The 12,815-nt window shown below is 41.9% G+C and overlaps 1 protein-coding gene across 3 annotated transcripts in view; it reads left to right on the top strand.

Annotated features, from left to right (window-relative positions):
- LOC112607965 (transmembrane protein 56) overlaps positions 1-12,815 on the top strand; it is an 82,275-nt gene that overhangs the window by 13,544 nt on the left and 55,916 nt on the right. The gene's annotated exons all lie outside the window — the stretch shown is intronic.

Raw genomic sequence — 12,815 nt, forward strand, 5'->3', positions numbered from 1 at the left:
GTTCTAGGGTACATGTGCACAAGGTGCAGGTTTGTTATGTATACATGTGCCATGTTGGTGTGCTGCATCCATTAACTCGTCAGTTACATTAGGTATCTCTCCTAATGCTGTCCCTTTCCCTTCCCCCCACCCCACAACAGGCCCCGGTGTGTGATGTTCCCCTTCCTGTGTCCAAGTGTTCTCATTGTTCAATTCCCACCTATGAGTGAGAACATGCAGTATTTGGTTTTTTGTCCTTGCGATAGTTTGCTGAGAATGATGGTTTCCAGGTTCATCCATGTCCCTACAAAGGACATGAACTAATCTTTTTTTATGGCTGCATAGTATTCCATGGTGTATATATGCCACATTTTCTTAATCCAGTCTATCATTGATGGAGATTTGGGTTGGTTCCAAGTCTTTGTTATTGTGAATAGTGCTGCAATAAACATACGTGTGCATGTGTCTTTAGAGTAGCATGATTTATAATCCTTTGGGTATATACCCAGTAATGGGATGGCTGGGTCAAATGGTATTTCTAGTTCTAGATCCTTGAGGAATCGCCACACTGTCTTCCACAATGGTGGAACTGGCTTACAGTCCTGCCAACAGTGTAAAAGTGTTCCTATTTCTCCACATCCTCTCCAGCACCTGTTGTTTCTTGATTTTTTAATGATTGCCATTCCAACTGGTATGAGATGGTATCTTATTGTGGTTTTGATGTGCATTTCTCTGATGGTCAGTGATGATGAGCATTTTTTCATGTGTCTGTTGGCTGCATAAATGTCTTCTTTTGAGAAGTGCCTGTTCATATCCTTTGCCCACTTTTTGATGGAGTTGTTTCATTTTTTCTTGTACATTTATTTGAGTTCTTTGTAGATTCTGGATATTAGCCCTTTGTCAGATGGGTGCATTGTAAAAATTTTTTCCCATTCTGTAGGTTGCCTGTTCACTCTGATGGTAGTTTCTTTTGCTGTGAAGAAGCTCTTTGGTTTGATTAGATCCCATTTGTCTATTTTGGCTTTTGTTGCCTTTGCTTTTGGTGTTTTAGTCATGAAGTCCTTGCCCATGCTTGTGTCCTGAATGGTATTGCCTAGGTTTTCTTCTAGGGTTTTTATGGTTTTAGGTCTAACGTTTAAGTCTCTAATCCATCTTGAATTAATTTTTGTGTGAGGTATAAGGAAGGGATCCAGTTTCAGCTTTCTACATATAGCTAGCCACTTTTCCCAGTACCATTTATTAAATAGGGAATCCTTTCCCCATTTCTTGATTTGTCAGTTTTGTCAAAGATCAGATGGTTGTAGATGCGTGGTATTATTTCTGAGGGCTCTGTTCTGTTCCATTGGTCTATATCTCTGTTTTGGTACCAGTACCATGCTGTTTTGGTTACTGTAGCCTTGTAGCATAGTTTGAAGTCAGGTAGTGTGATGCCTCCAGCTTTGTTCTTTTGGCCTAGCATTGACTTGGCAATGCGGGCTCTTTTTTGGTTCCATATGAACTTTAAAGTAGTTTTTTCCAATTCTGTGAAGAAAGTCATTGGTAGCTTGATGGGGATGGCATTGAATCTATAAATTACCTTGGGCAGTATGGCCATTTTCACGATATTGATTCTTCCTATCCATGAGCATGGAATGTTCTTCCATTTGTTTGTGTCCTCTTTTATTTCGTTGAGCAGTGGTTTGTAATTCTCCTTGAAGAGGTCCTTCACATCCCTTGTAAGTTGGATTCCTAGGTATTTTATTCTCTTTGAAGCAATTGTGAATGGGAGTTCACTCATGATTTGGCTCTCTGTTTGTCTGTTATTGGTGTATAAGATTGCTTGTAAGTTTTGCACTTTGATTTTGTATTCTGAGACTTTGCTGAAGTTGCTTATCAGCTTGAGATTTTGGGTTGAGATGATGGGGTTTTCTGGATATACAATCATGTCATCGGCAAACAGAGACAATTTAACTTCCTCTTTTCCTAACTGAATACCCTTTATTTCTTTCTCCTGCCTGATTGCCCTGGCCAGAACTTCCAACACAATGTTGAACAGGAGTGGTGAGAGAGGGCATCCCTGTCTTGTGCCGGTTTTCAAAGGGAATGCTTCCAGTTTTTGCCCATTCAGTATGATATTGGCTGTGGGTTTGACATAAGTAGCTCTTATTATTTTGAGATACGTCCCATCAATACCTAATTTATTGAGAGTTTTTAGCATGAAGGGCTGTTGAATTTTGTCAAAGGCCTTTTCTGCATCTATTAAGAAAACCATGTGGTTTTTGTCTTTGGTTCTGTTTGTATGCTGGATTACGTTTATTGATTTGCATATGTTGAACCAGCTCTGCATCTCAGGGATGAAGCCAACTCGATCATGGTGGATAAGCTTTTTGATGTGCTGCTGGATTTGGTTTGCCATTATTTTATTGAGGATTTTTGCATCAATGTTCATCAGGGATATTGGTCTAAAATTCTCTTTTTGTTGTGTGTCTGCCAGGCTTTGGTATCAGGATGATGCTGGCCTCATAAAATGAGGTAGGGAGGAATCCCTCTTTTTCTATTGATTGGAATAGTTTCAGAAGGAATGGTACCAGCTCCTCTTTGTACCTCTGGTAGAATTCGGCTGTGAGTCCGTCTGGTCCTGGACTTGTTTTGGTTGGTAAGCTATTAATTATTGCCTCAATTTCAGAGCCTGTTATTGGTCTATTCAGAGATTCAACTTCTTCCTGGTTTAGTCTTGGGAGGGTGTATGTGTCCAAGATTTTATCCATTTCTTCTAGATTTTCTAGTTTATTTGCATAAAGGTGTTTATAGTATTCTCTGATGGTAGTTTGTATTTCTGTGGGATCGGTGGTGATATCCCCTTTATCATTTTTTATTGTGTCAATTCAATTCCTCTCTTTTCTTCTTTATTATTCTTGCTCGCAGTCTATCAATGTTTTGATCTTTTCAAAAAACCAACTACTGGATTCATTGATTTTTTGAAGGCTTTTTTGTGTCTCTATCTCTTCTGTTCTGCTCTGATCTTAGTTATTTCTTGCCTTCTGCTAGCTTTTGAATGTGTTTGCTCTTGTGTCTCTAGTTCTTTTTATTTGTTTCTTTGGCTTGGTAAATAGCACATCTTCTGCAGTGACATGCTTATTTACAAATGACTTAGAGTTTGCAGATAGAGCATTTTACATGCTAGAGTGTTAGGGCTACTGATTGTGGTAAATAATCAATCGATACTTCTGCAGTTGACAAGAATATTAAAGTATAATTACAGGTTATACAAGGAACTTTTGAATGTATATCATGTTACAAGGAGTTTACAGTAGATAAATATACTCCATTTATGATGGTACTTTTTGCTTTTGGACATAATTGGAAGTAAGATACTTTTGAAGTCAATATACTTTCATGCTGTAATACTATGGTTGTCAGTTCAGAAAATTCTTTTTCTAGTATTGTGATTACCCTGGTAAAACAAGGAATCTATAACACTAGCAGAATGGAAAACACATGTAAGAGTATGTCTGCTATTATAACTGTGTTATTTAACATATTAATTGAGCGTAAATTACGTGGAAGACATTGTGTTGAGCATGGAGATTTAATGGTGAGGGGAAAAATGGCCATATTTCCCACCCTTATGGGGCATACATTCCACTGTGAGAAGGAAACATCTGTTGAAGTCTCAGCTGTAAAGGAGAGGGACATGCAGCGTGAGGGCAGATAATGGGGGAATTAACCTGTTGACAGAGCTCAGAGAAGAGAGCTGAAGAAGCATGGGTGTGAACTTGGGAGTGGAGGGGTATGGATGGGAGTTAGGGAATAGGATGTGCACAGGCCTTGTGGAAGAAGGGAACGTGGCATCTTAAAGGAAGAGAAAGAAGGCCATGTTAGCTGGAATGCAGTAAGTGAGGGTAGGTGCCAACTGAGACTGGAGAAGGTGGAGTCCTTCTCATAAGAGCATTGAGAAACAAATGAAGGTTTTAAGTTGAGGGTAGGTAAGGAAGTGACATGATCAGAGATGGCTTTTAGAAAAGATTCCCCTGGAACCCTCCTGTCTGTTTTTCACTCTAAGGAGACCAGTTTAGAGACAGTCCAGAAATGTGATGGTAGTAGCTTGAGAAGAAAATGCCTTTTTGATAGTTATTTAAGAAGTATAATCCATTGGACTTAGTGGTAGATTGGATATGGTAGCAGAGTTGGAAGGTGCAGAAAGCAAGTTATCAAGGGTGACTTCTGGGTTTCTGGCTGTCAGATCTGAATGTATGGTACAATGGGTTGGCTATGGTTTGTCCCCATCAAAATTCATGTTGAAATTTGATCTGCAATGTATTGATGTTGGGAGGTGGGGCCTAGTGAGAGGTGTTAGAATCCTGGGGGCAGATCCGTCATGAGTGGCTTGGTGCCACTCTTATAGTAGTGAGTTCTCGTTCTGGCAAGAGTGGATTAGTTCCTTTGAGAGTGAGTTATTATAAAGCCAGGATGCCACCCAGGTCTTGTCTCTTCACACATACCTGCTTCCCTCTTTGACCTTCTCCACTATATTATGACGTAGCACAAAAGTTTTTGCCAGAAGCCGTGCCCCTTGAACTTCTCAACTTGCAGAATCGTGAGCTAAATAAACCTATTTTCTGTATAAATTATGCAGTCCTGGATGGGTGTGGTGACTCACACCTGTAATCCCAGCACTTTGGGAAGCCAAGGTGGTTGGATCACTAGAAGCCAGGAGTTGGAGACCAGCCTGGCCAACATAGTGAAACCCTGTCTCTACCAAAAATCCAAAAAATTAGCTGGATGTGGTGACACACATCTGTAATCCCAGCTCTGCTGGAGGCTGAGCAACAAGAATCGCTTGAACCCAGGTGGCGGAGGTTGCAGTGAGCCGAGATTGCAGCATTGCACTCCAGCCTGGGTGACAGAGTGAGACTCCGTCTCAAAAAAGAAAAAAAAAGAAAAAATAAATTATGCAGTCTCAGATGTTCTGTTATAGCAACACAAAACCGACTAAGACATTTGGTGAGAACCATTCACTGAGATGAAGAACCTAGCTGAGGACCAAGTTTAGGGGTCAGGTTATGAGCTTGGTTTGAGATGCCTTTGAGACACTGTGTAGTAATATCAAGTAGCAGTAGGCTATATACATTAGCTCAGAGGAGAGATCTAGGATGAATATTTAAACTTTAGATTTTTCTACATCTAAGTGGTAACTGAAGCCGCAGTTATAGGTGATATCACATAGGAAACAAATAGATAGAAGATGGTCTGGAGTCTTAACTCTGTTATTATTTAGTGGCCGGGTAGAGGAAGTGTGATGTTATGGAAGTACAGGAAGAAAGCATTTCAAGGAGAAAATGGTCAGCATCTGATGTTGCGGAGAGGTCAGGTAACATGAAAGCTGCACATAGAAGTCATTGTTAACCTTAGCAACAGCTATTCCAGGAGAGTGATGTGGATGGGGACAGGAGTGGAGTGTGGTGAAATGTCAGATGAGAAATGATGACGAAATACAGGCGAATATTTCTAGAACTTTGTCTGTAAAGGAGTGGAGAGAGAGAGAACACAAATGTAAAAGTTCAAGCAAGAGAGAGAAACTTTATGTAAAAAGAGGATTGAAGAAGAGGTTGTAAATCTGTTGATTTTTGTTTTTGCTGAGAACTTGAGCCTGTTTAGGAGCCAATAGAAAGGCCATTTGAGAGGGAGAGAGTAAAGGATAACGTGGAGCAAAAGATTCCCAAGAAGGCCAGAAAGGATGGATCTAAAGTGTGCAAGTTAGAGAGGCTGACCTTAGGTGGGAAGACAGATAGTTACAGATGGAGGTAGATTGTATAGTTGGTAGTGTGGGATAGTGAATGTTTTCATACGTTGGCTTCTACTGTTTTGTGAAGTAGGATGGGGGTCATCTGCTGAGAATGGGGTAGATGGATGGTGTTTTGAAAAGAATAGGGACAATTTGGGAATTTTATTGTGGACTCTGAGAGGGTTGGTTGGAGTGGCAAATGGTTGGAGTGCAGGGTAGTGTTGAGGGCTGTCTGATCCCTCTGTAATTCTCACACACTGGCTTCAATCTCTTCTGGTGTGTGACTTTCTGCAACAGAGCTCTGATTGTTCTGTACTGATTGCTGAGTAAATAGTTGGGCATATCCAGGATTAGGATTTTGTCAACTGTTGGCAATGGAAAGGGAATTTGGGTATTAGAGTGCGGTGGAAATGATGGACTTTGGAATGTAAGCTGATTAAAGAGGGATGTACAAGCAGGATAGGGCTAATGGGTTGGGCAAAAGTTGAGAGGTCAGTGGACTGATAATGTTGTAATACTGCAGAAGCTTAAAGGAAAGAAGGCCCTGGTCAACAAAGGGAATACTTGAAGTGTTATTTTGGAGGCAGAAAATGATGCGTAGGGGACAATAAAGGTTCATGGGTGGGTAAGGTGGCATGGAAGACCTGCCATTCCAGGTGAAGATAATGGACTGAGTTGTCTAGGAGATGTGGAGCCATCAAATGAGCAGGAAGATGGCAGGGCTTGACGACATCAGTGAGCCAGGGCTAATGTCTTTGAGTAAGCAGAAGTGATTGGGAGATTAGAATATAACAGTGAGGAAAGGAAGAGGTGGTGTAACTGAATGGCAGGACCCTAAAAAGGATATGAGTGTTTGCAGTGGACAGGGGACTGGAGGAATAAGGCCTGAAGTGGGACAGGTACCAAGGCCATCTCCTGACTCCAGTGTGAGAGACTGCTACTTGAGAGGGTTGCAGGAGAAGAGGGTGTCTTCAGCATGCTCAGAGGAGAGGCCGAGGATATGACACTACTTTCTGGGTGTAGAGCAGCAGTTCCAAGGGACCCAGTGGAAGGTTGTGGGAGGTGGAGAGGGTGATGGACTGGGAAGGAACTTTGAAGCAAAACAGAGGTACTCAAGTGGTAGAGGATAGATCTCTGCAGTGGGCACTGCTTACATTTTAAGTGTTGACTGATGAAAAAAGGCATGAGTTAGGGGTCTAGGACCTGGTGGCTGTAGGATGGTTTTGTTTTCCTTGACTAGAGTGACAACAGGCCCAGAGGTTGTATGTCCTGTGTGCTGCTGGAGTTGGATGACGGTAGAAGCAGAGACTGGGTGCACACCATATGCTGAGTACTGTTCTAAGTGCCCAAGAAACATTATATCATTTATTTCTTACTACAACCATGTCAGGCTAGTACTGTTGATATCTCTGTCTTACAGATGAGGAAACTGAGGTTCTGTTAAGGCAAGTTTAGTAATTTTTCTAAGGCTACGCAGCTAGCAAGTGGTAGAACTGAGACTCAAAATCAAGACTTTGGGCCTATGTGCTTCCCATCATGGTATATATACTTAACATTTCCTTCTCTGTGAAATTATGGTTTTTAACATAACTGAGAGAATGTTGGGAAGTTAATGGAATAGGAATTGTCTTTCTGATTACCAAAATTAAGTTCAATTCTAGACCCCAAATCTTGTTTCCAGAGTCCTCTAAAGGTTAGGCTAGGGCCCCCGCCTTCTGCAGACATCTCTCCCAGCTGTTCTTTTACCACTTCCGTGATAGACACTTGGACACTTCTAAAGGGTTAGAGGGTGGTTAAGTTAAACTGCCCACTTGTGCAATTTTGAGTAATGCAGAGTAAGTTCCCGCTCTTATTTTTTTGTACACTTTTTTTTTTTTTGACTTAGAGTCTACCTCTGTTGCCCAGGCTAGAGTGCAGTGGCCTGATCTTGGCTCATTGCAACCTCCGTCTTTCAGGTTCAGGTGATTCTTTTGCCTTAGCCTCCCGAGTAGCTGGGACAACAGCCGCATACCACCACCACGCCCGGCTAATTTTTGTATTTTTAGTAGAGATGGGATTTCACCATGTTGACAAGACTGGTCTTGAACTCCTGACCTCAAGTGATCCACCCGCCTTGGCCTCCCAAAGTGCTGGGATTACAGGTGTGAGCTACCATGCCCAGCCACAACACTTCTTTAAATGTTCAAGGAATGCTCTCAAGTTTGTTTTGTTTTGTTTTTGAGACAGGGTCTCACTCTGTCACCCAGGCTGGAATGCAGTAATGTGATCTCCACCTCCTGGGCTCAAGTGATTCTCCTACCTCAGCCTCTGGGTAGCTGGGATTACAGGCGTGCACCACCACATCTAGCTAATTTTTGTATTTTTTTGTAGAGATGGGGTTTCACCATGTTGCAGAAGACTGATCTTTAACTCTTGGGGTCAGGTGATCCACTGGCCTTGACCTCCCAAAGTGCTGGGATTATAGGCATGACCCACTGAGCCCAGCCTGCTCTCAGGTTTTCAAGTTTTTTTTTTTTTTTTTTAAGAAATCTTATTCCCAAGATAACATTATTCAGCCTCTTAGCTCTTTACGATATGATACTATTTCTAAAGATTACCATCTTTACACCACTCTAAAGGTACTTTGGTATGTAATTAATTGGGAGTATATGGGACTGATACTTGATCAAAAGATGCACATCTATTCTTTCTGAGTATAAATGAGCCTGAAATTTGTTTTTTTGTGTGTGTGTTTAGTATCTTCATTTTACTGTTGTTTTTCATTGATTTGTGTCATTTACAATGCTAAGGTCTTGTGTGTATGGCTATTATGCCAAGTCCTATACTTTGGTATTGCCTTTAAAAGTTTTATTATATTTTGCCTTTATGATTGGGATTCATTATTTTAGCTAATAAAGATAATTTCAAACCTGATTCTGTTAACTTAATGTATTTGCTGTCTTTCCCACCTCTGTTATATGCAGCTTAAGTAAACATACAAATATTTACAAAAAATATTTACTAAAACAGGACCAAAATAGAGAAAATCATATAAAATATCAGGAGATATTTCTCAATTCTACTTTGGATCATTAATTTACATGCTGCTTCTAGTTTTCAGCTAGCTCTTGGGCTCACTAACTTTGTTAATCTAGCCACTTCTTATTTTTTTTTGGTATTATTCATAAGGCTATCATGAGAAACTTTCAGAACTTTGCTGGAATCAAGGTATCCTTCACTTGGTATTCTCCAATCTACTAGGATTTCTTGATCAGTTATTTGTAGAGGTAAGGTATAGGAAGGAATCAAGGATGACTGAGCTGTTCCAGGTTGGAAGATGGGGCAATGTTGTGGGTGGCTGTGTCATTCATTGAGGTATGGCACCACGGAGAAGGGCTGCTTGGGGTTAAGTTCAGCTTGGGCCAAGTAGAACCTGTGGCACCTCCGGATGCCCAAATGGAGCCCATCCAGAGGGTGGCTGACCATTCAGGGCTGGTGCATGGGGGGTGGTGAAATCTAGTTGCACACAGTATAAGCAGTGTTGAAGGTGCAGGGCACATAGCCAGGCAGAACCTATAGTATGCAGAGAAGAGGTTCAGGTAGTGGGAGTTGCGGGGAGGTAGTAAACATTGCCAAGTTAAAGGTGTTTATGCCTGATCGCCTTCATTTTCTTGGTCAAATGGGAAGAAACCTCATCTATTTTAAGAGGGAGAACTAGAGATTTGAGAGCAGTGAATATTTGGAATCAATGTGGGAAATAGGAGAGGGAGCTTACCAGGGATGGGAAAAGGAATGCTAAGCATTAGTGGAGCATTCTTCCCACCTTCCCCCTTCTTTGCTGCCCTTAAAGACAAACACACAGACCCTTCACCCTTCTTTTTGGGGAGTTTTACTGCAAAACACTCCAGCAGTGGTTCTCACTGGGGGATTATATTAGAAAATGAAGGAGTGGGGTTATGTATGTGCATGGAAGTGGCACTGGTATTTTGACATATTCTCTAAGGAATTTACAAAGGAATCACAAATGGGGGAAATGAGTGAGTGATTGTGTTTTGGTGGGGAGGGGCTGGTAATCCTAACCTCACTTAGTAGAACTGAGTCTTTTTTTTTTAAAGTCAATTTCCTTTAAAATTGCCCCTTTCTCCCTTCCTCCCCTCATCCCCTCTTCCCTCCTCCTCTCCTTCCTGCTTTCCGTCCTCCTCTCCTTTTCTCTTTCCCTCTCTCCCTCCCTTTGTTCCTTCTCTTTCTTTTTGAAACAGGGTCTTGCGCGGACACCCAGGCCGGAGTGCCATGGTACACAATTATAGCTCACTGTAACCTCGATCTCCTGGGCTCAAGTGATCCTCCCATCTCTGCCGCCTGAGTAGCTGGAACTACAGGAATGTGCTACCACAACCAGCTAATTTTTCTATTTTTTGTAGAGACGGGGTCTCATTAATGTTGTTCAGGCTGGTCTTAAACTCCTGGCTTGAAGCAGTCCTTCTACCTGGGCCTCCCAAACTGCTGGAATTACAGGCATGAGCCTGGCTGAGAGCTGACTCTCTTGGGCTCCAGCCTCAAAGCATCTTATTGGGATTTTCATAGAAGAGAAGATGTTCTCTTGGTTTACCTCGAATACTTTTGGATACCTTCTCAGTGTTATGTGTCACCTCTCCTGGGCATTTATTCCTTGGAAAGCAGGGAGCGTTCCCTTAGCACCCTGCACTTACCACTTCATGTGGTGAGGATCAATTTCTTTGTATCCCTACTGACTGTAAGCATGTCTCCCTATATTGTATTCCAGCACAGTGCCTGACTCATGGTGGACCAGAGACAGATGGATGGACTGTTTTTTGATGTGAAGACTGAATCAGCCCTGGCAGTGCTGTTTCCCAGGGCCCTGTCTCTGGGAGTCCTCCTGCTGGAAGGGAAGGGCTGTCATAGCTGATAGTTAAGAAATGTACAGTCACGCATTGCTTAACAATGGGGATACATTCTAAGAAATGTGTCCTTAACACAATTATATCATTGTGTGAACATCATAGAGTGCACTTAACACAAACCTATACAGAACAGCCTACCACACCCATGGCTATATGACATAACCTGTTGCTCCTAGGCTGCAAGCCTGTACAGCATTTACTGTACTGAATACTATAGACAGTTGCTACACAATGGCAAGTATTGTGTATCTAAACATAGAAAAGGTACAGTTGAAAATGTAGTATAAAAGATTAAAAATTGGACCAGGCACAGTGGCTCATACCTGTAATCCCAGTGGTTTGGGAGGCTGAGGTGGGAGGATCACTTGAGGCCAGGACTTAGAGACCATCCTGGGCAACATAGTGAGACCCAGTCTCTACCAAAAAAAAAAAAAAAAAAATGAGCTGGGTGTGGTGGCTACGTGGGAGGCTGAGGTGGGAGGATCACTTGAGCCTAGAAGTTTGAGGTTACAATGAGCTATGATTGTACCACTGCACTCTAGCCTGGATGACAGAGTGAGAAGCTGTGTCCAAAAAAAAAAAAAAAAAAAAAAAAAAAAAGATAAAAAATGGTACACCACCTCTGTGGAGCAATTACTGTGAATGGAGCTTGCAGGACTAGAAGCTGCTTTAGGTGAATCAGTGAGTGGTGAGTGAATGTGGAGGGCTAGGACATTACTGAACACTACTGTAGGCTTTATAAGCACTGTACATTTAGGCTACATTAAATTGATTTTAAAAATTTATTTCTTCAATAAATTAACCCTAGCTTAGTTTCTTTTTTATTTTATAAACTTTTTAATTTAAACTTTTGATTTTTTTTGTTTTTTTGAGACAAAGTTTTCACTTTTGTCACCTAGGCTGGAGTGCAGTGGCGTGATCTTGGCTCACTCCAACCTCCGCTTCCCAGGTTCAAGCGGTTCTCCTGCCTCAGCTTCCAAGTTGTTGAGACAACAGGCGCGTGCCACCACGCCCAGCTAATTTTTTGTATATTTTGTAGAGACGGGATTTCACCATGTTGTCCAGGCTGGTCTCGAACCCCTGAGCTCAGGTGATCCACCAGCCTCGGCCTCTCAAAGTGTTGTGATTACAGGCATGAGCCACTGCGCCCAGCCTTTGATTCTTTTTAATAACACTTATCGGAAAAAAAACCCATTGTGCAGCTGTAGAAAAAGATTTTCTTTATATCCTTATTTTATAAGCTTCCTTCTATTTTTAAAATTAAATTATTATTTTATTACTTTTTTGTTAAAAATCTAAGACTCAGACACACACATTAGCCTAGGTCTGCATGGAGTCAGAATGATCAATATCACTGTCGTCCACCTCCACATCTTGTCCCACTGGAAGGTCTTCAGGGGCAGTAACACACATGGAGCTGTCATCTCCTAAGAGAACATGCCTCCTTCTGAACTACTTCCTGAAGGACTTTCCTGAGGCTGTTTTACAGTTAATGGTGTGTGTGTGTGTTTTAATAAATAGAAGGAATACACTGTAAAATCATGATAAGTATAGTGTAGTAAATGCATAAGCCAGTAACATAGTCATTTATTATCATTATCAACTATTATGTACTGCACATAATTGTATGTGCTAGACTTTTATATGACCGTCAGTGCAGTAGGTTTATTTACACCAGCATCACCCCAAACACGTGAGTAATGTGTCGCACTACGGTGTTATGATGGCTATAGCGTCTCTAGGTGATAGGAATTTTCAGCTCCATTGTAATCTTTTTTTTTTTTTGAGACGGAGTGTCGCTCTGTCGCCCAGGCTGGAGTGCAGTGGCGCGATCTCGGCTTACTGCAAGCTCCGCCTCGCGGGTTCGAGCCATTCTCCTGTCTCAGCCTCCCGAGTAACTGGGACTATAGGCGCCCGCCACCACGCCCGGCTAATTTTTTGTATTTTTAGTAGAGACGGGGTTTCACTGTGGTCTTGATTTCCTGACCTTGTGATCCGCCCGCCTCGTCCTCCCAAAGTGCTGGGATTACAGGCGTGAGCCACCGCGCCAGGCTCCATTGTAATCTTATGAGACAACCATTGTATATGTGGTCTGTCATTGACTGAAACATTGTTATGCAGTGCATGACTAAACTTCAGACCTTTTCGTGTTTTTCCCTACTAAGAAACCA

This window comes from Theropithecus gelada, chromosome 1 (assembly GCF_003255815.1).
Source record: "Theropithecus gelada isolate Dixy chromosome 1, Tgel_1.0, whole genome shotgun sequence".
Classification (NCBI taxonomy): Eukaryota; Metazoa; Chordata; class Mammalia; order Primates; family Cercopithecidae; genus Theropithecus; species Theropithecus gelada.